General features: G+C 43.6%; 1 long non-coding RNA gene across 1 annotated transcript; it reads left to right on the forward strand.

Moving 5' to 3' along the window:
• Positions 1 to 1,952: 1,952 nt before the first annotated feature.
• On the forward strand, positions 1,953 to 21,450 carry LOC106482583 (uncharacterized). Its single transcript, XR_001292188.1, has 3 exons — positions 1,953 to 2,065; positions 3,780 to 3,871; positions 21,199 to 21,450. It is a non-coding gene; the product is annotated as an uncharacterized lncRNA (long non-coding RNA).
• The last annotated feature ends 96 nt before the right edge of the window (positions 21,451 to 21,546 follow it).

A 21,546-nucleotide genomic window follows, 5' to 3' on the forward strand; every position in this document is an offset into this window, starting at 1 on the left:
AATGAGTCATCTGGTACAAAGCACCAGAATTCAATAAATAAAGCAATTTTCTTTTTTTTTGCAGGCAAACTGCCTTTTATCTGATAAGGTCTACATGACAGCTGCATATTTCCCAGAGTGTCACTCTCCAGAGGCAAGAGAGCATAAGAATACCAGTAACTTGTAGGCACCCTTGTTCTCTTGTGTATTAGCTTGCATGCTCTTTTTATCAGAGCTTCTATCACAGTAAACCAGGGGAATCACAGGAAGTGCACATGCTTATAAAGCTGTTCTCCTCTGAGACTGACCCCCAGACTCTAACTCAAGTCCTTGGATTGCTCACTTAAAGATTTACACTGCCCTCAATCAGTCCTACAAATGAAAACAAGGAACAGGGACTGTTGTTAATAGGAGGTTCTGAATTAGAAACCTTGTGATTTGCTGCTGGCACAGACAGAACGGCACAACCTTGTCAGCCCTGTTAATAAACTTCAGTCACAGTGCTGACCTGCTGACAGGCTCCACAAGCTGATGATATCTTGCAGCTTTTGAGCAAGGATTGTTTAGCATGTCAATGTGGAAGGCTTCTTTATTATATTATTTTTATATTAATATTTTTATTAGGGAGCTAGAACAGTAAAAGAACCTAAGAAAGAGGGGAGGGCTGTGATTTATCAACATTTTCAAATGCTTCTCTCCTCCTCCTGCCCCTTATTCTCTGCTGAGTCACCATTTGGTGACAGAGCCTTGCAACTGCCATTTGTCACCCAAGTCAAAGTCATGGACCACAACATGGCAGTGCCAGATGTTGAACAAAACACAGCATATGGAGGCGGTCCCAATCCCAGGAACCTGCAGGCTAAATGCCAGAGATAACACATGGGCTTAGGGAGGCAGAGAACAGTGAACTAAATGACTACCGTGGGGAGCACAGCCATCCCTGCACTGCTCTCCCCCAGGCTGCCCACTAAGACAACTCTGTCTTCACCCTCACTGCAGGTGCATAAGAAACCTGTCCCAAGGGCATCCATACAGCACATCATGTGATACACTTGCCAAAGAGACCCCCTGCCCTGCACTTCGGCACTTCCAGAAAGCTCCCCAATTTGCCATGATGTGGATGGGTTTCCCTGACGTAAAGGCCCATACCAGAAGAGATAGAATCTGCCGGAAGTCATTAAAAAACATTCAAATGTTATTCTGACCTTCTACCTCAAGTCAATATAGTCAGGTCACAACTGAGCTTTTGGCCTGGTCAATGATGAATGGGGTGAGGGGATGGACTAGTCCAGCACCAGTATAACACACAATAAATGCTTGCCTCACGTACCTCCCAAATTTGGAAGCCCACACAGCAGCCCTGGTTAACGTACTTTTTCTACCTTCTTCCTCCTTCTCCACATCATCTGGAAGCAGGTACAGACTGTAGCAAAGTCTTCACGGCTGAACTCAAGTAGCACCATTGTAAATGTCATGTACTCCTGTCCAACACAGACTGACTGTTGTATAGTCAGAGTGCCTCAGAGTCCCTTGATCTTGCCATGGTCCAACAATGCTCAGAAAATAGGCCATTATACTACACAGCATTGGTGGTGCCTAGTACACAGCAGATATTTTTCTGTGTATCCATGGCTCTCTTGTTGAACCAGATGTTCTCATAGCTGTGCTCAATGTTTTGCAGAACATGCTGGAACTCATGCAAAGGGTGTGACAAATTCCTTTCCCATGAATTAGCTTGTTTGTTATCAATGCCCGCATGGACACTGCTTTAAGGGAGGGGGTGGGACATTGCTGAAGATCTCTGTACTTTCCAGAGAAGGGAGTTCTCTCTGGAAGTTGTAAGCCACAGAAGAAATGTTAGCTGATAACTTTCTTGTCAGTACTCTCATTCTGCCAACAGTAAGGGGTCACATGTTTCCTTGCCTTTAAAAAGCTCGTAATGTTGGCTGACAGGGTTGTCCAAGGTGCCTCTGTCCAGCCAACACTTCTAAATGTTTGTCTGGTCTGCCTCATGCAGATACTCCAACATAAAGATGAGGAGAAAGCTGAGTCACATTGCCATTGTCATCGGTGGGTAGCTGATTAGGTGAGTGCATGACTTTCTGTACACATCATTATACAGAAGCTAGCTAGCTTTTCATGTAATATGCTCTCTTAAACCTTTGTTCAAACCTTCCCCACTTTGCTCCAAGTTCATGTCATGGGAGGAGTGCTTGCAGGGCCACCCCATGCTTCAGTGTGCAAGTCTCTCCTTCAAACAGACCCTCTGTAAACCAACATGCCTATACGTCATCCAGTCTTCAGGTAGCTGGTGGAAGGGCTACCCTTGGCAGCCCCTGGAAGAAGCTTTAGGGTGGGCCAAGCCAGAACGGCTGAGCACTGCCACCTCAGATAGTGGTGAAGTATCCATTTTATTACGTTTTAATCCTGGTATGACCAGTTAGGCTTTGTGCTTGGGAATGTCTCACCTCCCTCATGCTGCAGAGCCTGAAAACTGTTCTGGGCAAAAGACTGGTGACTCTCTAAGGCTGACCAACAATGCCAGATTGGATCCTGAGGGACAGCAACAGCCAGGCTCACCCATCAGTTTAAAACAGTGAAACAGGGAGCGATGGCTTTGGTGGTGCTAGGCTGACATTCGCCAGTGGTAGAGCCAGCCCTGCAGATTTTCACAGGTGTAACAAGACCAGTTGTTGTGCTGCTAATACAGTGAGGAGGACTGAAAAGAAATACTTACCTGGCAGCATCCCTTTAAACCCATGACTCATCATCACAAGTGCATTTCTGATTCTCTTCCCATTCATGTCTCATGGACCATCATCTCATTTAATGAAAATTTAGGCAGTTGCTTTTCTGCCTGGTGTTACAAACTCTGTCCAATGGATGCGGGTAGTATAGTTGATTTTATCTGTTATGAATGAACAATGCTCTGTTCAGGAAGTCAGTACACTTTCTCTAGCTCTGGTCATCATGAGAATCCATGAGGCTGCGTGTGGGTCCATTACACTGAGCCTGACACACAGCCAGGACTTTAATATCTGAAATGGAGCTGTGACAGGAAGAACTGCTGTTTCATCTGCTTATCAGCCATAGCCCCATGAATAGAAACAGTCTGGTGTTCAGGGCTCTGGTTTAGAGAGAGGATCCTTTGAAACAAAGTGCAGGTCTAGTTTTAATACAAGGTCTCATCCCACATTATTGCATTGATTATTGTAATTATGCTCTTTCAGGACTTTTTCAAGTTACGCTATATCCAATTATAGCTATTTTAAATACCATTGTACGATACATCACGTGGTGTGGGAGAGAGAAGGTAGCAGATGTAAAGGGGATTTATTTTATTTAGCTTCCTGTCCTTACAGTAAGGCCTTTTATGTAAAAGAGAGCTGGCATAATTAATATTATTTATTTCTCTGGTGGGTATATCTGAAGCTGTCTTCCTGAGCACCATGCCAAAAATGTACTCATCTGTGTTTCTGCAGGGCATGGCATCCAGTTTTAAAGAGGGATGAGGAATAGGATCTCCATCTTCTTGCCCCATTCTCTGGTGGTGGGATTTATACACTGAATTTTCAGGCACTCATTGGCAACAGAGAACAGGAAATCCTGGTATTATTGAGGGAACAGGTTTTCTCCTGGAGTATCTCCTTATGGTGATCATTATTGCTTGGGGAAGGTAAAACTTCTGGGCTCCCTATGCAAGCGAAAGGCCTTCGTAGGAGAGTGATCCTAGATTTCTCTCCTCCTTCCTTGTTTTCCTCCTTCACAGCTTTATTAAATGGATTTTTTTTTTTTAATAGAGCACTTCTTTAACCTGCTGGAACTTCAAGGCATACTGGACCCAGACTTTAATTTGCCTGACTATGCATTGCCTCCTTCCATTCCACAGAAGGTAAGTGCAGTACTGATGTGTGGCTTAATCCCACCACCAGTAATGGATTTAAACAATGTGTTGTACTTGTATTGGTTTCCTCATGGGAAATAATCTCAGACTTGCAGCACCTCCACAAAAACCATTCTCAGACAAAACTCCCACTGTTTCCATTTCTCAAAACTGCTTTTTTCACCCCAAGGGATTTTTTTTTTTTAATTCATTCAGGCACATAGCAGTGTCATTAATGGCGATGTCAAATTTTCCCCCTAGGAGGCCTTGTTTCTTAAATATATGCCTAGCATGGTGAGCATGCTTCACTCTGTTGGCATGCACATGACTGCTTCCACATCTAGAGATCAGCAAGTGCTTTCATGCCTTGCTTAGTCAGGACCAGGAGATGTTTTACAATCAGAGTATCAGGTACCCTTATGTGATGTAGCCTTCCCTCTGGTAGAGTACCAGCAAGCTGATTCTGGGTGCTACAGATTACTCTCCTCTTGCTCTGATTCATCATTCATAGATTGAGAACTTCTGCCCCTTTTGCCCCGATCCAATTGGTCCCTGGCAACTCTGCCAGCCTCTCTGAATCAGGCCCACTGGTTGTGAGAGCCTGAAACTTCCAATCTGCTGAGCAGCGGATTTGCCAGACAGGGCTCCCACTACTGCACAGTTTGAGGTATTGATGGCTCCCGCTGAGGTGGAGAGAGAAGAGGAAAAGCAGGCCTGTACTGTTTGGCAGCCTGCTGGGCTAAGCCTGTTGGTTTAAAAAGGAAAAGAAAGGGAAAGGAATTATTATCCCTTTTTTTTTTCCAGTTATCCCTCTGTGATTTTAGATAGTGAAGGTCAAACCTGAACTCTGCTGTTTCCTGTGTGCATTATCAAGTGCTGCAGGTGAAAGGAACCCCAGGTTGAGAGTCTGCAGATGTCCCATGCACCCTACTGGTCTCACTGCTCAACACTCAGCGGTGCTGGCCCTCCAGAGCTAATCTATGTAACAACCCCCCCCAGTCATCCCAGTCTTCAAACTGCCTTCTGGAGCATCAGGCTCATGTTCTGCATTACTGTGAGTTAATATTTTCCAGTCTGTGAGCTACTGCTGACGAATATTCGGATGTTTGGAGCCCCATCCCCTAGCATGCAGGAGCATTTTCCCAGAAATGTTAATGAACTTCACAATGAACCCTTGTTGACTAGAGCATTCCCAGGGCCAAGCAGTGCAAACAGAGTGGAAGCACAGTAGCATGCTGCCATAAACCAAATGCCCTGTTAGCCAAATTCTGACCCGCTGACCTAACAGTTCTAGAGTCATATACATACACTTCAGAATTACTGGTGCCTTTGCTTTGTCTTGTTCCAAAATACTCATTTCTAGCCAAAAACAGAAAAAAGTCTACAAAATTCAAAAATGATCTCTGTAATATATCTAAACAATACTGACTTGAATTAGGACTTCCCACGTAGCACAAATACAAAGTTTCAGTAATTCAAGGAGGGATATATGATCCCAAAATGTTCTGATCCCACTGTATATGTATTCTGGAAAAAAAAAGTGACCAGAATCGTGATAGATTTTTATGTCTGTGCTCATGCAGACCTACTAGTCTCTAGAGTTGCTCTTCTTATAGTAGCAGGCACAGAGATGCCTGCATGTAAATTGTGTTGCAGACTCATTAGTGTTACTGCTGCTTGGTTGCTAGCTGAGGCACCAGTTCTGATTTAGGGTATTTTGACACTTAGCAACAAACTAAGCTTTAGCGAGCAGGTGGCTGAGCCAAAATAGTAGCAGAGTTCGCAGTTAGCTGAAATAATAACAAGGAATTGCTGGTCAGAATATGCTTTCTTTCTTGATTTATTAAAACAGCCCAGGAAAAGCTCATCTGTGAAGCATCTACTCCCACAAGACACCTGTTTCAAAGCCACTGTGGTGCAGGTGTGTTTCTTTGCATGCACAGGAACAGTTCCCATGCTAGAACTGTATCGGGGTCAGCTAATAGACCTGTCCACCTGTGGTGACCAAAGCATTCAACAGTGTGTGTGACTTGCCTTTCAGCAGATCTTTAACAAGTCAGGTTTCAGCTCTCCCATCAGCCGATGGCTGCCTCCTGCACCTGTAACTCTGGATTCATCTCCTTTCCAGGCTTGTATCATTGTGCTCTTGTTGCCTGCAGGAAAGAGTGATGGCTCAGCTGGTCTGTAGGACAGTTTCCCAACTTTGGTTTGGCATTTTCCTTTCCCTCACTTTGCTCAGGCTGCACACAGAGGCTGAGGATGTTCATCCTTCTTTTGAGGACCTCCAAGATGCCTTGCACTGAGGACCTCCTTGCACTTGTTTCCAGCCTGGCTGTGAGAGTTGACCATCACCTGCTTAACTTCGCGCACAGAATAGCCTCCCAGGCTGTGCAGTGCCCAAATCTTTCCCTTCCCGAGAGGGAAGGAGAGCACTGCTCCTGCGAGCAAGCCCCTCTCAATGTATCAGAGAGCTGAGGCTGAATTAAAATGAAAGAATAGCCACAATCTAAGAGATGCACTCAGATCTCTGCTTTAGGCTACACACACTCAGTTGTATGCTCTGTTCACTCCTTCTTTATTTCTTTACGTTCTGTGTTTGTGGTCTACTGCAGGGATATGAAACAGGGGGCTGAAGGTCAGACACAGCCTGCAAATTCATTTCATATGGCCTGTGGCCACTCCATTTTTTAAAGCATGACCGTTGGCTTGCTCAAAGTCCTGCATTCCCAGGGTGGCCAGGTAACGGTGGTTTAAAGATTGGCAGGGCTCTTGGCAAGAAGGCAGGTCCCCACCATGGTCTCAAGGCCTAAATAAGGTGCTTAGAAGGTCAGAAGATCCGGCTGCTAGTAGCAGCTCTTTGATTTCGTTGTGTGGCCGTGAGCAAGCCTCTTCCAGAGCTCTTGATGTTCTGCAAAATGGGGCTAGAAATAGAGATTTTTTGTCATGTGTGAGACTTACCATCTGCTTGGGAACCTTGCTGGCAGGTTCACCAGCTGAAAGTTAAGTGTTAAAGGCTCTGTATGGGAGGATGAGGAGGTGGAGGGGGGGGAAAGCTGGTATGGTACCTCACAAAGACTTGCATGGACTCCAGTAGCAACCATGCCAGGAGTGGAGAGGACTGGGGGCATCTCCTTGGCAAAGTCTGCTGTGTATTTCCTGTGTGCTGAGTTGGACACAGGGCACCAAGTTTAGGCCTGTAGGCCAGTGACTAGCAGTTGCTTGGTTACCTCGTAACAGGCATCCGTTTTCTTGGTTACTTCACTGTGGACATCCAACCTGAACCACTTTAGAAGGGCCAAACTATTTTTTTCCGGAGGACAGAAGAACACTCTCTGGAAAGGCAAGCCTCCATGCAGTGTCTCAGTTTGTACTCACAAAAATCACTAGCCACTTTTGAAAATCTTGACAGTTTACATTTACAGATCACTATGTGTAAAGAACTAAGTTTTATTAACATTTCCAGAAGAAATCAATGAAGATATTGCAGAGAATTGTGGTCCTGATGAGTAAATAAGCTGCAGGAGAAGAGGTATGGTTAATATGCAAGGAGGTGGTTTTTGTTTTTTGTTTTTTTTTTCAGAAAATTACAATTGCCATTACTGGGAAAGCATGAGGAAAAGCAATATGTAACTCAGAACATGAGTGAATTGTCTGGCTTAGGGGAGAAGGCAAAGGAGAATATTTTTTAAAAAGTTATTCTTAAGATGTAAGCAAGTCTTTAAAACACAGGCAAGCATTCTGCATATTATATTCACCAGCACAGGGAATTCAGCAAATGAGCACTGAACCCAAAGGGCTCCATCCCAGATGATAATTCTCATGTAAGGGATATTTAAGTGTACCCCTGGGGCTGCATGGAAAGATTGGACTGGGATTTCTGTGACAATTGCGCTGCAGTAAAAGAGAAGGAACGATCAGGAAAGCCCACGGTATGGACTAGAGTTAACAGAGTAAATTTAATCCTGCTGTAAGTGGATAGATCCTGGTATTGCTTATACTAGCATTCAGCCTGGTTATTGCCATGTGTTAAATTAGATTAATTCTTAGATACTTGAATAGCTCTTTACAAGTTCATGAAGAGATACAAAAAAATTGTAATTTGCTTTCTCAGCACCCCTGTGAAATGAAGGGATCGTTATTCTCTCTCCATAATGTAGGTGAAGAAAGTTGATGCCCTCAACAAATAAGACCTGTTCTGTCAAAAGTTGTCTTAAATGGTATGCATCCCTGTTTTTGTGGGACCAGCTTCACATACCATAAAGGGCCAGTGCTCAACAGCATCTGGGAGCTGAGTGCTTCTGAGAGGCATGGAGACGAATGTGCTTGTGTGCACGTGTGTCTGGAGACCTGGGCATTGTGGTAGTTGGTGTCCAAACATATAACCAGAATGACTTGAAAGAGTGCTTAAGACAAAGGTGAATGCAGGGAAACAGTCTTGGCAATGGGCAGGCGGTGAGCCAGAAGCACTGACCCTGGGGCTTCTGGTGATCTTACACTAGCACCTCAGTGCCTGATTTTTGAATTGTTCGGAAACTCAGTAATGTACTCAAGGCTACTGAGTGAGTCAAGCAGAGCCAGGCTCAGAGCTCAAAGGCATTAAAAATCTTCCTGTCAAACCTCCAGGGGACCAGGCTAACATACAAGCTACAGGATATATAATGTACCTTACCACAAAGTTGATTTATTTTCACGTCAACAATTTGTATATGTATTAATATTTCAAAATCAGTAGATCAGTTTAAAGGAAAAACAATCAGTAATGCTTCAGAATCAATACTGACTAAACTGACTGACTCAAAGGCGGTAGAAAACCATCAAGGCTGGAAGGAATAGAATGAAACAAGCTTTTACAGAGGTATAGACATGGCTGATTTTGAATGAAAGGCATGAAAACATTACTGGATGTTATTCTAAAGTGCCAAAAAAGAAGTATCAGCATGTTGTTCCAAATCATTCTGGGCTACCCTGGACCAGTCTTCAGTGCAGCACTATTTGGACAGACAAGTTGCAAGACATTTAACAGGACTTATGAATGTGTGGAGGGACAAAAATGCAGGTTAAAAGTGTTCCAAAGGCTGACATATGAGTAAAAATTTTGATCTTTGGAAACAAAAGAAGATCTGGTTGAAGTATGGAGATGTTCTTTCACTACACTTGTGACACACCAATGTTCAACTGATGTACTTCTCAAGAGAAATTTCTGAGTCAGAGGACACAGCTGTGTCTGAGGTCAGTGTTTGCACTGGTATCAAATTAAATTTATCAAAGATACAGCTAGGATACAAGTATCCAACCTTGGCTAATTACAAGTAGATGTGTCTCTTACAGTTGACTGGTACCTCTTAGTCACAAAGTCAAACCAAGACCTGATGTAAGTTAGTCCAACTCTGACACAACAACTGCTTTTGGTATTACTTTCACCTGTCTTTACAAAGAAACTGAAGAACTTAGTTAATATTGATTCATTTAAAAACTGGCACATTATCACTGCTCTTCTGTGTGTTCTGTGTGTATGTAAAACATATCTCTTCCTGAGATGGCCCACGTGCTTCCACTGAAGTCAGCTGGAGCTGAGCACTTTTTAGTCAGTATCTTTCAGAAATGGCCTTGTACCACTCTGTAGATGAGTCCTCACCAGGAGCAACCAGCTGGGCTATTTATTGATGGAGCAGTTGCATACAGGATAATTTTAACTCCTCTATCTACCTCTACATTATATACAGACTTCTGTAGTAACCTAGTACAATAATTCAGTCTTTCTCAAACTTCTTAAAATCCACAGCCCATGTAACTCTGTGGGAAAAAACTTTCTGACTGTCATATGCAGTTTTTCATTTGCAGACAAGTAAACCTTAGCCCATACTTGAAAGTTCATGTATTGTTATTTCGCCCCACTTTTGTTCACTTGCAGGTGTAAAGTTTTTGTAAAAAACAGCAGTGGTTGTTCTGAGGATCACTTCCTGAAGTCCATGGCTCAGCATAGGTCCTTGATTCCAGGCTGAAAAACACTGATCCATGCTAGGAAATGTTATGACCTCTTCACAGCTGTGAAACTGAGGTACAGAATAGAGAACTGACTGGAACAAGGATGCCCCCAAAAAATCAGCTGCAGAGCTAATTTATACTGAATCACCTTCCAGCTCTCTATCTGTTTGGCCTCACCAGCTCCCTTAGAGAGTGATTTACCATCAAAACTTTTCCCTCCATTTTCTGGCTTCAGCAGTGGGTTCAGTTCTTTCCTACAGTACCAAGCTATGGTCCTTGTTCAGATTATTTGATTTTCTTCCCATTAATCCCCTTGATTTTCCTGTAATTTTTTGGAAATCCCCTGTAGTCAGTATATGTGACAATAAGAGAAGCAACAGCCAGATTTGTGAAGAAGAAACATTTACCAGACACAGCAAACTTTAAATTCAGGCTTCAATTCCAGCACCCTGAATTTATGTTTTGTCCCACCCTAAGCTGGTGCATTCACCATGGGCCTGAGGGACTGGCAATCTCTGGACTGTCTCATGCATGATCATCCAGCTTGGGTGAGTTGGTGAGTTCACTTGCCTTGGGTGAGTTCACTTGCCTTGTCATTAGTGACTTTCCCTAGGGAAGCTCACCAGGTTGGCATTTGCCTTAAAGCCCACATCCTACTGGAAGATAAAAACGTTCAAATCGTGTCATGACTGTCTGGATACATAATATCAATGACTATAATAAATCAATCAATAAAATAAAAACTTATAAGAATTGTGTGGTGAAGTCCTTGTGAAGTTGGTTATCACAATGGCCCATAGTTTTAGCTAGTTTATCACATTGGAAGTTGAATCAGCTGCTATTGTAGATAGCCTATCCCAAGAGCATGCTGCCACAGATGTTCAGGGCTGAAAGGGAGGGGGATCCTGCCACTAGTAAGCTGTCCAAAGATACCTTGCACCTTGGCCAGGACCTCTGCCCTCTGTCCTTCCACTCCATGACACCCTCTCCTTTTGCTTTTTGCGGGCACTACAACATCTGAAGTTTCCACCCTAAATTCAGAATCAGTAGGACAAAGGAAGGAGAGAGGGAATCTCAGTTAGGGCTGGGGGAAGGGGAGAGAGAGTACCAAAAGCCCAGGGCCAGGGCAAGACAGGGAAGGCTGTATTTTGTGGCTTATATGATAGAGAGCTAAAGGACGGTCCTACTGACCCTACACCAATCTGATACAGCACAGCAGGGTTCATGAACAGCGCAGCAATGGGTGCCCACACCTCAGCTGATGTAAGCCAGGGTCCAAAGTAAAAATGCTATCACTCTTTGAGGCCGTTAATGTCAGGTTTGAGGTCAGGGTGAAGATAATGCTTCGCAGCCTCTTCTGGGCTGCAGTGTTGGGGCCATTTGGGCTGACTGTCTATTTGTGGTCTATCAACAGCTGTTGTAGGATGAAACATTGGTAATGTGACAACTGGCTATTCTACCTGTGTTTGAGAGGGACCGTTCCTGGACTGAAGACTCTTTCGCTCCATCTAGTGGCAACAGGGCTCAGAAACACCCTCCAAGGTTTCAGGGGACCAACCAGCAGATGAGTCAATCCCACCTCAGGCAGGATCCCAGGCAGGAAGCAGTCTGTTTTTAGATTCCTGGGGCTGCCAAGTGGCGTTCCTCCAAAACAGAGGCCAGGCCCAGCAAGGGACTGCACATCTTCAGCTTGTGCTGGAATCAAGAGAAGCCAGGAGAGCTTGGGATTTGTGGACTGGACCCTACAGCTCTGCTTGCGATGTGATAACCAGGACAGTGGTCCCAAAGGGCTTGCAGCAAAGAGGGAGCAAAGGCTTCTGGCTTGAGCACTTTGCCATGGTGTAGTGGGTGCAAAATCAATATCAGTGGATGGCCTATGGGTTTTATTAGCCCTTGCTTAGGCTGATATGGAGCATTCATACAGGATTTGTTCTCCCAAGCGGTTTCATGGGGGACCGCATATGTCTGCTGAGATAGACTTTTCCTCACACCTGCCTGTGTTCTGCTGTGTGGCACTAGGTAGTTATACACACAACAACATTAACAAACATTATTCAGATGGCAGTATGAAAGCTCTTACTAACTAGGAAATGACATAATGAAGGTGGCTGGGGAAATCTTAATTTAGTATTAATTTAGAAATCTGTATTTGGTTATGCTACAGTTTCTAGTTACCTGATCTCGCAGTATTTTAACCACAGTGTTGTCCTCTTTTAGTGGACAAAATGGACAGGAGTCTCCAAGAGGGGAACTATCAGTACTTCCTCTCATTACTCAGTCTGTGGGCCCAGCTCTTCCTCCCTGACATCTATTCAAGCCCTACTCAGAAGGCAGTTACTCCTTCTTCACAGGCTTTGTATTGTACTCCTCCTGAAAGTGTCCAAATACTTCACAAATCTTCATGACTGTATTTTCTGAATAGACCCCATGAGGCACAGAGGGGTAAGAAGTCAAAAGTTATCTCCAAAACCAGGATGCTCAATTAACACCTGATTTTTGAGAGGAGTTTAGACTTCCTGTTGTGCTTTATGGATTCAAAGTGTGACCCTCATTAACTTCTCTCACAGAAATGAGTATGTTGCTTCTGCAAATCAGAGCCCTGTGCCTGCAATCAATCATCCAGAGCCATGAACACCTAATCACTCATCCCACACAGAGCAAGTAGCCCCCGTCATAGGGGAATGCAGCCTCAAAGAGGGTGCATTCTGCTTTAACAGTTATGACCCTGATCTTGTTCTGCTGCTAATCCCTTCTCTTATTCACTGTATGTTCTCCGAGTTCTGCAGAAGATGAGACAGGGATCCAGCAGGCAGGGGCTGCACTCACTTCGCAGCCTCCTTCCTGCCCCCAGCGCTGTCCATCCTGGCAGATGGAGGGACTGTTTTGAGGGGGGAAATAGTGTGATTAGTATAGAATAGTATGCAATGGTGAGGACAGAGAACTACAAAGGGACTGACTTAAGATCACCCACGCACTCTTGTTTCTGAGTGCTTCACTTGTGACTTACAGCTCAGTTAATGTCTTCTGTATAGAAACAGCAAGAACAGGGGAAGGCGAGCTCCCAGGAAGGGCAGATTTCCCAGACTCTCTTTGCAGGTGTGGACCCATCAGCTCAGAACTGCAAATTGTGCACAGAACAGACAGAACAGGAACACAGCTACTAAAATCTTGGAAAAATTGCAGCTATAGACTGTGGCTGAATGGGCTGCATGTTGCCCTCCAGCACTATCATTTCAGGCCATGATATGTTTCTAAGTACCCCTTTTCTAGTTTGGGATTTGGCACAAAAGAGAAGTTTGGCGTAAAAGTTTGGTGCAAAAGAGAAGACCTATAAGCTGAACAAACTGTAGCAGCAGTAACCCTCTTCCAAATACCATCTTTTTCAAGGCCCTTCAGTTTTGCTCTCAGCTCATAAGAAGTACCTCTGAGGCAATGGAGAGCACAGGAGGTTGTTGGGTGATGTGGAAAGGAGGGGGCCATCAGTTACCCAGCCCTTTCCTGGCACTGCAAGATGTGTGGCCTTGCCAGCTGGGAAGCTCAGCCACCACTGCTCTATGTTGCTATAAGCACATTCAAGGAGAATACTTTCCCCAGGGCTTGCAGTTCAGCTATGTTTAATCACACTAACACAGCAGGAGAAAGAGCACATGCTTGTCACAAAAAGCACACTTCTGCAAATTCCCAAGTTCCTGCTCCAGAGAGGGTTACCAAAGTATAGTTTTCCCAAACAGCCGAACCCTGCTGGCTTACATTCAGTCTGGAGTGAGTTTCCAACCTGGGAATTCCCAGCCCACACCATTCACATCAGATAAGACAGTCTTGAGGAACAAAGTAAGTAAGTCCTGGCTGTAAAAAATGCAATGGAATACAGTGTATTCGTGTACATGACAGTGTTTGCATACATGACCCTTTGTATCACTAAATCCTCCAGAAATATTGCCAGTATATGGATCAGCTTGGTAAACTAATATTAACTATGCATCTGTTATGTGTTCATAGAATCAGGCCCATTGGGGCAGTTTTGCAGACACCCACAATGTCACTACAGTAGGGAAGTGAATTTTCTTCTATGAGGTCTTAGCTCATTTTTTCTGCAAATCCCATTAAGTGCTGCTTTTCATAATTGCATAAGGCCTAGTTCAAGATATGATTAGGCAGCACCTTATTTGGCAAATCAACCCACTAAGCAAATTGTCAGCAGCATCCGATCATCAGGAAGAAAGCTGGGCTCTGATCAGTTGCTTTGATTTAGTGGCAAAAACAAAGCAGAAGCAGAAATACTAGTATAATCCCTTTCAGGAGTTTCCAGACACAGGCTTGCTTACAGTCATGAAAAGCAGCTGAAGAAAAACTATGCAAAATGATTGTTGTCAAGGAGAAGCATTCACACAGACAATGAACAAAAAATACCACATTTTCTTTTAAATCCGGATTTGCCTACTAAGATCTAACACTGTAGGTGCTGCTGTGTGTGCTTCTCATTAATTGTACAAGTTGCACTTGCTCTAAAAGTAGGAGCTGCCTCTCTCTTGCTGGTCTTTGCTTATAGGGCTGGTAATAACCATTCACTGTTCAATACAGAAGATGTGATAGAGCAAGTTCATGCTGCTCTAACATGCTGAAGTGCTCAAGCTATCAGTAATGGCATCTGGCCAAAAGCTTGCAGCTGATCTGCTTGAAAGCAAAGCAAGTGCCCTTCCATGAGTTTTTCTACTCTGATACAATGTCATTCTTATGACAGTGGTTCTGCAAAAAGTGAAAGAAACCTGAAATAAAATGAAACAGCTTTCACCTTGAGATCATCCTCCCTCAAACAGCTGGTTTGGGCAGAGAAAAACATTCTTAAAAAGTTTGTATTTGATTTTGGAGGATCAGAAATTGCTTCTTCTGCATAGGGTGAAATAGGATTCCTGCAGTTGTTCCAAATACTGCACTCTTGTCATCTTGGATGCCTGATTTGGGACTTCCCAAAGCATAGCTCACTTCTGACTGCAAAGAACCTAAACCAGTCCTTCTCAGGAGAGGAAAATGTCTCTGTAGAGGAGTCTGGGCAACCCAGGTGACTTTAGAGCCATTGGAGGTAATCCTCACACTGATCTCCAGAAGTCCAAATCCAATAAATCCCTGCTGTCAGAGCTTTTGTCCTGGCAGCTGCCTAGTACTTTCTCCTTAGAGAGGAATTCCAGCTCTGACGAAGGAGAATAAAAGAAGTGCCAGGATGGATTATTTTCTAGACATTTCCAGAGGGCTTGAGTGAAAGATTGAATTTCTCATCAGTCTCAGTTCTATGCCATACTGTCATCTTCGTAAAGCCCTTCCTATAGCATTTTGGAGAAAGGAGCAGGGAGTGAATGAGGCAAAGGGAAAGAGCAGAGATGTTCCTGCTAGGTAAGGGGAGGTATGATCCTTAAATAAAATCCCTTTCCTGCTCCAAGGACAGAGATACTCAACCAATGCTTGGTCTTTGAGCGGTGGCGTAAAGAAACCAAGATTCAGTTTGGTGACAGGAATTACAGAAGTCAGGAAGAAAACTGCATAACCAGTTTGCCTGTTGATGTTTCTATGTTGTTTTTGGTACCATCTCTTCTGCCTCACTCTCCCCCCTTTTGTTATTTGTTCTCTCACAACCAATAGCTAATACTTAAAATCACATGCATGAATTTTCAGCATTCGGTGTGCTATGGGATGTAACACCCAAACCACAGAATATAAAAGACAAGCATGTTAATGACTAGCCCACAATGCAAGCTATTTTGTTGGGACTTTAGAAATTGACTGGTAATGGAGGGATCTGGTCAGGATTATGGGCTGATACAGGGTAACAGTCAGGAATTGATTATGACAAATAGGCAGTGTGAAGGATCTCTTTCTTCTTCACTGAACCATTGAGGTCATGCTTCCTTAAGGAGGACTGTATAATATTTTGACTATTATGAGGAAATGGAGGTGCATTAGTACCCAGGACACCCGCCAGCATGCACAGTCCGCCTTACTCCAGGGCGAACACCACAAAAAGTGGCTAATATTGGAGTGACCTGAGGGCCATCCTGAAGAAACACTTTAGGGATAGAGACATCTGCAGAAAACATGATGGAGAGAAGAGAAACTGATATCTTTTTCTCTGTACTAATAAGGAACTGAAGTACTGCAAGGATGAATGTAGTGTCTTTATCTGGTCCATTAGCTCAGTGGAATTTTAGAAGTCTGACTAAGGAAAAGTTGGAGAAACTAAATGCTTTTTCCCAGAAAACTAATATCTTATAACAGTATCCTGATGTAACACAGCATTGCTAGAAAGACAATAATAACACACACATAATATTTATTTTACTTTCTTATGTTCCTGTCCCCCACAGTGTGAAAATCCTGGGTTTTTATTATAGCTTTTCCCATTTGCCTAACCTCACACCTTCAGTTGTAACCACAGTTGGAAGCAAGACAATGACACTTTGATGACACTTTCCCCATGCTAAGTGTCTCTGAACACACAGGCATTTTTTCTTGTGCACCAGTAATGTTGATGAGGTTGTGAGAGCTTCGGGAGTAGAATTTATTAGTTAAAAATTCTTCCAAACCTAGCTGATTGGAGCACAAAGTATTGTTTTATAATGCAAAAGCTGTGGCTACCTTACTTAGATCAGTTGAAAGGCAGAAAATAATTCACTAGCATGTTGCACTGGGGCTTATAATGTCCCTGTGCAAAGCTTATCTCAGTGTATGAAAATGTCTTAGTATAAACTAAACTGTTTAGACAGCAGAGGCTTTGCAACATCACCTTTATAACAGTCCCTAAATTAGCTCAAGTTGTTTGCTTTATAGAGGACAACAAACACAGCAAACTTACCAGTATTTTAAGCAAACAGCAGGGCAGATTTCTACAGCTGCAAATGGGATTTGGGGCTGGTTTACATCACTGTTGATGTATACTGTATTTGGTTAGAAGGACATGAGTGCCCAAAACATGGATCCTGGTACAAATCACTAGCGTGGACACAGCTAGACTAGTGTAACGATGCCTTCAATGGTCAAACTGGGTCAGGACGTGCCGTGCTATAGAGGGGCAACAGGCTTTCCTGCTGATAAGTAACAAGATGACTCGTGGCAGACTAGAGATTTTTTTCCCCTTTTCTTATAGTGGCACTGCTAAAAGTTCATACCATTACTTCTGAAGGTACATTTTGATTGTTGCTTACAGCAATACAGTTTATTCGTGTCTCCTATAGGAATGAGCAGTACTAGTGTGAGTACTTTTATACAGATACATCTACATCCACATAGGAAAATAGCTAATATTTTCTCAGGCTGTGACATCTGGGCAGATCTTTGCCGTGCAGCTATCCTGGATCCTGAGCACCTGACCACCCTTCACACCTTCTGGTTGCTCCCTGCAGGCTTACAGAGCTCAGGGTGCATCTACAGCAGTGGCTCAGTTGGACCATGCTTCTGAAACTACTGCTTACAGTGCTTTGGTTCACAGCATGGTTTTGGAGCATGCACTTTTTCAGCTCAGTTTCATCTTTAAGAGATGTTTGACCAGTACACCAAAGGCCTTCCAAGTGCTAAAGGCCACTCAGACCAGACTGGGGTTAGTCCAATATGAATGCTCTGAAATATAGTGTGGCTACTGGGTACTCAGCTCCAGCTGTTTCACTCTACTGATCTGCTTCTGTTGCACCTTACTAATACAAATATGGTCTAAGTGCACTGAAATTGAGCTACAGCTTACTAGATTTACCCCTCACTCCATGAGGGCTTGACTGTACAGTTTTCTGAAGTTCTTGCAATGTTTTATTATTGTCTACAGTCTGTTTCTAAACAGAGGAATCTTGTAAGCAGATAAGACAACCTGAAGGGCACCACATAGCCATTATGATACTGAAATATATTCACTTTGAAGAAGGGCAGAATGGAGGTAATACTTTTAACAGTGTCTCAGAACACTATAAATCTACATAGTGATGAAAAATCAGTTGATTTTCAAATGTTAATGCCTTACTCCTTGTCAACAAATTGTTCTAGAAAACTGATCCATGATTTTCTCAAGGGTACTCACACTGGTTGTTGTATGAGACAGTGGGAGATTGCTTGAAACAACACATGAAGAAGAATAAAAATGTGCTCAGCCTTGAGACTCTACGGAGCTTGAAACCAGGGCAAGTTTTGAATCTGTTTCAGCCATGGGCTGGGTCCAGGCATAACATGATGTAACTGGATCCCAGCAGACCCACATTCTCCCTGCACAGATAGGCCATTAACTAATTAGTTCTGTCCTTTCAAAGTACAGATGCTTAAGACAGCTGTATTGTTTTTAAATGGTACTTAAAATGACATAATAATACTTAGAAAAATTTAGAGAAGAGCAACAAGGATGATCACAGGCATGGAACAATTCCCATGCAAAAATGACTGAGCTAGAACTTTTCAGCCTGAAAAAGAGGTGATTTAGGGGGAAATACAATACAGAGATCCACAAAATTATGCACAGCATGTTGAAAAGGGAAGGAGTGGTCCTTGACTCTTCCAGTACCAGAGTTAGATGCCAAAGGAAGTTAGCAGGAAAGCCAAGTTCAAAGCAAATAGGAGGTGGTTCTTTGTACCTGTTGGTTGGGCACCAGGGGAACTCCTTGCCAAAACATGTGGTGGATGCTAAGAGCTAACAAAGCTGCCAAAGCTCACAAAAGCGAAAGCCAAAGATATAGACTAAATAGAAACCATAGTAAATAGAAACCATGTCTGGTTCAGACAATCTCCAGGCAGGAGCCTGGGGAGGTATTAGAGAGAAGTATCACATACCCTTTCCCTGTCCCAGTATCTTTCCTAAGCATTCACATATCACCATTGTTGAGACAAGTCGCTGAGCTAGTTGAACCTCTGGTCTGAATCATTCTGTTTTTATGCTAAATGAAGGTCTGCCTCCTACCTTTCTCACATTTGTGCCCAATAAGTAGATCACCACAGCATAAGCAAAAAGCCTGCATCTGCAGTGCCTCTCATTGCTGCTGCAGTTTTCTCTAGACCAGGCATTTCCTACCTCTCATGCTCAAGGATCACTTTTATTTCCACCCTAGTTCTGTGGAGGCCAGATGAACACAGCCACATCTGGGCAGGCTGCAGGTGACTTAAAGAAACTGCCCAGCCTTTCCTGGACCTCCTCGCAGTGCACGTGCAGCCACACGTGCAGCCACAGTTGGGTTGCCCTATTGACTGCCTTGCATTCCCCAGGTTTCCAGCCACCTGCTGTCCATCCCTTCCCCATATGATCTGCCACCTTTGTGGAGGGTGAGCATAGCCATGAAACTCAGTGTAGGCTTCCAGCTCTACCTGTGGAGGCGTTGCATCCCAGTGCTGCTAGCCACCAGTAACCGCCAGGCAGGTCTGCTACCACTGCTAGTGTCCTGTAGATTGCCTGCCTTAAGGGACACAACCTTCTGGCCTTTCTCTCTTACAGCTTTCTCCAAGATCTGGGACAGTCTCTCTCCTATCAATACTCATTGTATACTTTGACTTTCCTCTTTTAGAATGGGGCTATTCATTTTGCATTGAACAAGCTCAGACATTTTTCCCACCCTATCTAACCTGGTTGTCTCCCTCCATTGCACCACCACCAGAGTTCAGAGGCTGGTACCTAGCAGTCTCCTCCTTGGGGGAGGCAAGGACAAACATGAAGAGAATATGCACAAGAAAGGGTGGTATATTAAGTCCCCTACAGGAGGAGAGGGCCACCTGCTTGGCAGAGCATTTATTATTAGTTTCACTTTAAAACAATTATTGCTGGCAGAACCAGTCATTAGAAAAGACAGTGCTCAGTCAGGTCTCTGATCCTGTTCCACAAAGCACTCAAAGCCTTATAAATACATGTCACTACTACTTGTAACAGGTCACAGACTTGATGATTAGCTAGCGATGCAAGCCTCAGGACTTGTCAGGCCTAGGCTTGCCTGGAGCTTTGCTCAGTGGTAACAACAGTTATCTAAAGACCAGGAGTCTATTACATACTTTGTTCTAGCTTTTGCTTTGCTTTATACAATTGTGTGGTGAAATGTTTATTGTTATACGATTTTTTTGTAACTAACAGACAGTAATAGAATGTAGTCATTCTGTGTAGAATGGACTATCTATGACCTTAGAATAAAATGCAGCATAAAGGAGTGCTGGTGTGGGATGACTGCAGGGGCCTTGAAAGTACAGGTGTAGCATGATACCAGAGGCCCCAGGATATAAACAGCTCACCAGTGGTCAATTGCTGGTCATCAGAGAAGTGCAACCTTGGCAGCTGGGTAAGACAAGTGTTAGGGATAACAAAGAACAAGTATCCAACATGTGTAAAACACATCGTAAATAGTAAACTTGGATGTACTGTGGAACTTTGAAACAGTGAATAAAGAACAAGATGTAGAGTATGTTAGCTAGCGCATAAAAATGACCTCAAGTGAATCCTAGGGTGTGAAGGAAGAAATTCTCATTGTTGTGTTCATCCCAGTAAAGAGGAAGAGAAACTCTCTCCATTAACATCATACTCCTCTTGGTGGAGGATCTGGGACACCAATGACTTTCTGTGACACCTGCCCCCAACCCAAGACTGAAGCTCTCAGCCTTAAGACCCAGAGGGGCAGTGTAAGGATAAATATAAGCACAGAGAAAGAGGAAGATACTAGAAAGTTTATGTACATCAATTTTACCTGTATATAATTTGGGCTATAAGTATTACTGTCATTGTAATAACAAAACAAGAATATAATTCCATCATCTAATTATCTGCACTAATAATAACTCTTTCATTAGACTATTAAGATTTTAATAAGACTAACAATAAATTCTTCTTGCCTTTGCATATAAGATGCATTTCCTTGCCAGTAACAAGATTTTGAGTGTGACAAATTGGCTGGAATTCAAGCAACCTACTCCATAACTTGGATATAGCAAACTGGTAACACACGACACATGCCTTCAGGAACGCACAAACTTCTGTTTGTACTTGGCTTCTCTGAGCTGCTGGAGTGTGGATCTGTGGAGGCAGGGATTTGATCTGGGACGTTTTTCTCCCCCATCCCCCACTTCAAGGTGTGTCTGAGGGACAATGTTTGGGATAAGGACATAAATTCACCCCACTCAAAAGAGATCCTCAGCTGAAGAGTGTAAACTTCAACCCAACCATCTTCAGGTTCAAAGATCCTCCAGATTCGGGGTTCCCAGTCTGGCCTTATTGACCGATAATTTCCTACGCACAGAGAGGGTCCTATCAGAACACCCATAGCATCCTCAGTCAGAGATTACTCATGATTCACACAGCAGACCATGCACAGGGTAATGAGCGGTTGAAATCCTAGCGACTCTCCTTCTTTTGTCCTTAGGTTCCTGCAAGCAGCTCTCTGTGTGGAGCAAGCTGAAAGATGATGCTGAGAGCTGTTGACATCCCTGGCTTGTATTCCCAGGCCTCCTTCACAGTCATCACTGAACTTCCCTTTGCTTCAATCTACCCCTCTGTAAACTATGTATAAAAATACTTTCTGTCTGCCAGGGAACATTGTTCAGCTTAACAACTGTCTATTAAATGCTTTAAAATACTTAGCTGAGAGGAGTACACTTTAGAAGTGGGGTGCAGGTAAGGTCGCCTGAGGAGCATATTGGCCACTTAATAAATTGTTAAAGCAATTCCCAGGGAAATCTGTGGATTTTCTTCTCTGGCACTGTCATATGCT

Source organism: Apteryx mantelli, chromosome 2, assembly GCF_036417845.1.
Source record: "Apteryx mantelli isolate bAptMan1 chromosome 2, bAptMan1.hap1, whole genome shotgun sequence".
Classification (NCBI taxonomy): domain Eukaryota; kingdom Metazoa; phylum Chordata; class Aves; order Apterygiformes; family Apterygidae; genus Apteryx; species Apteryx mantelli.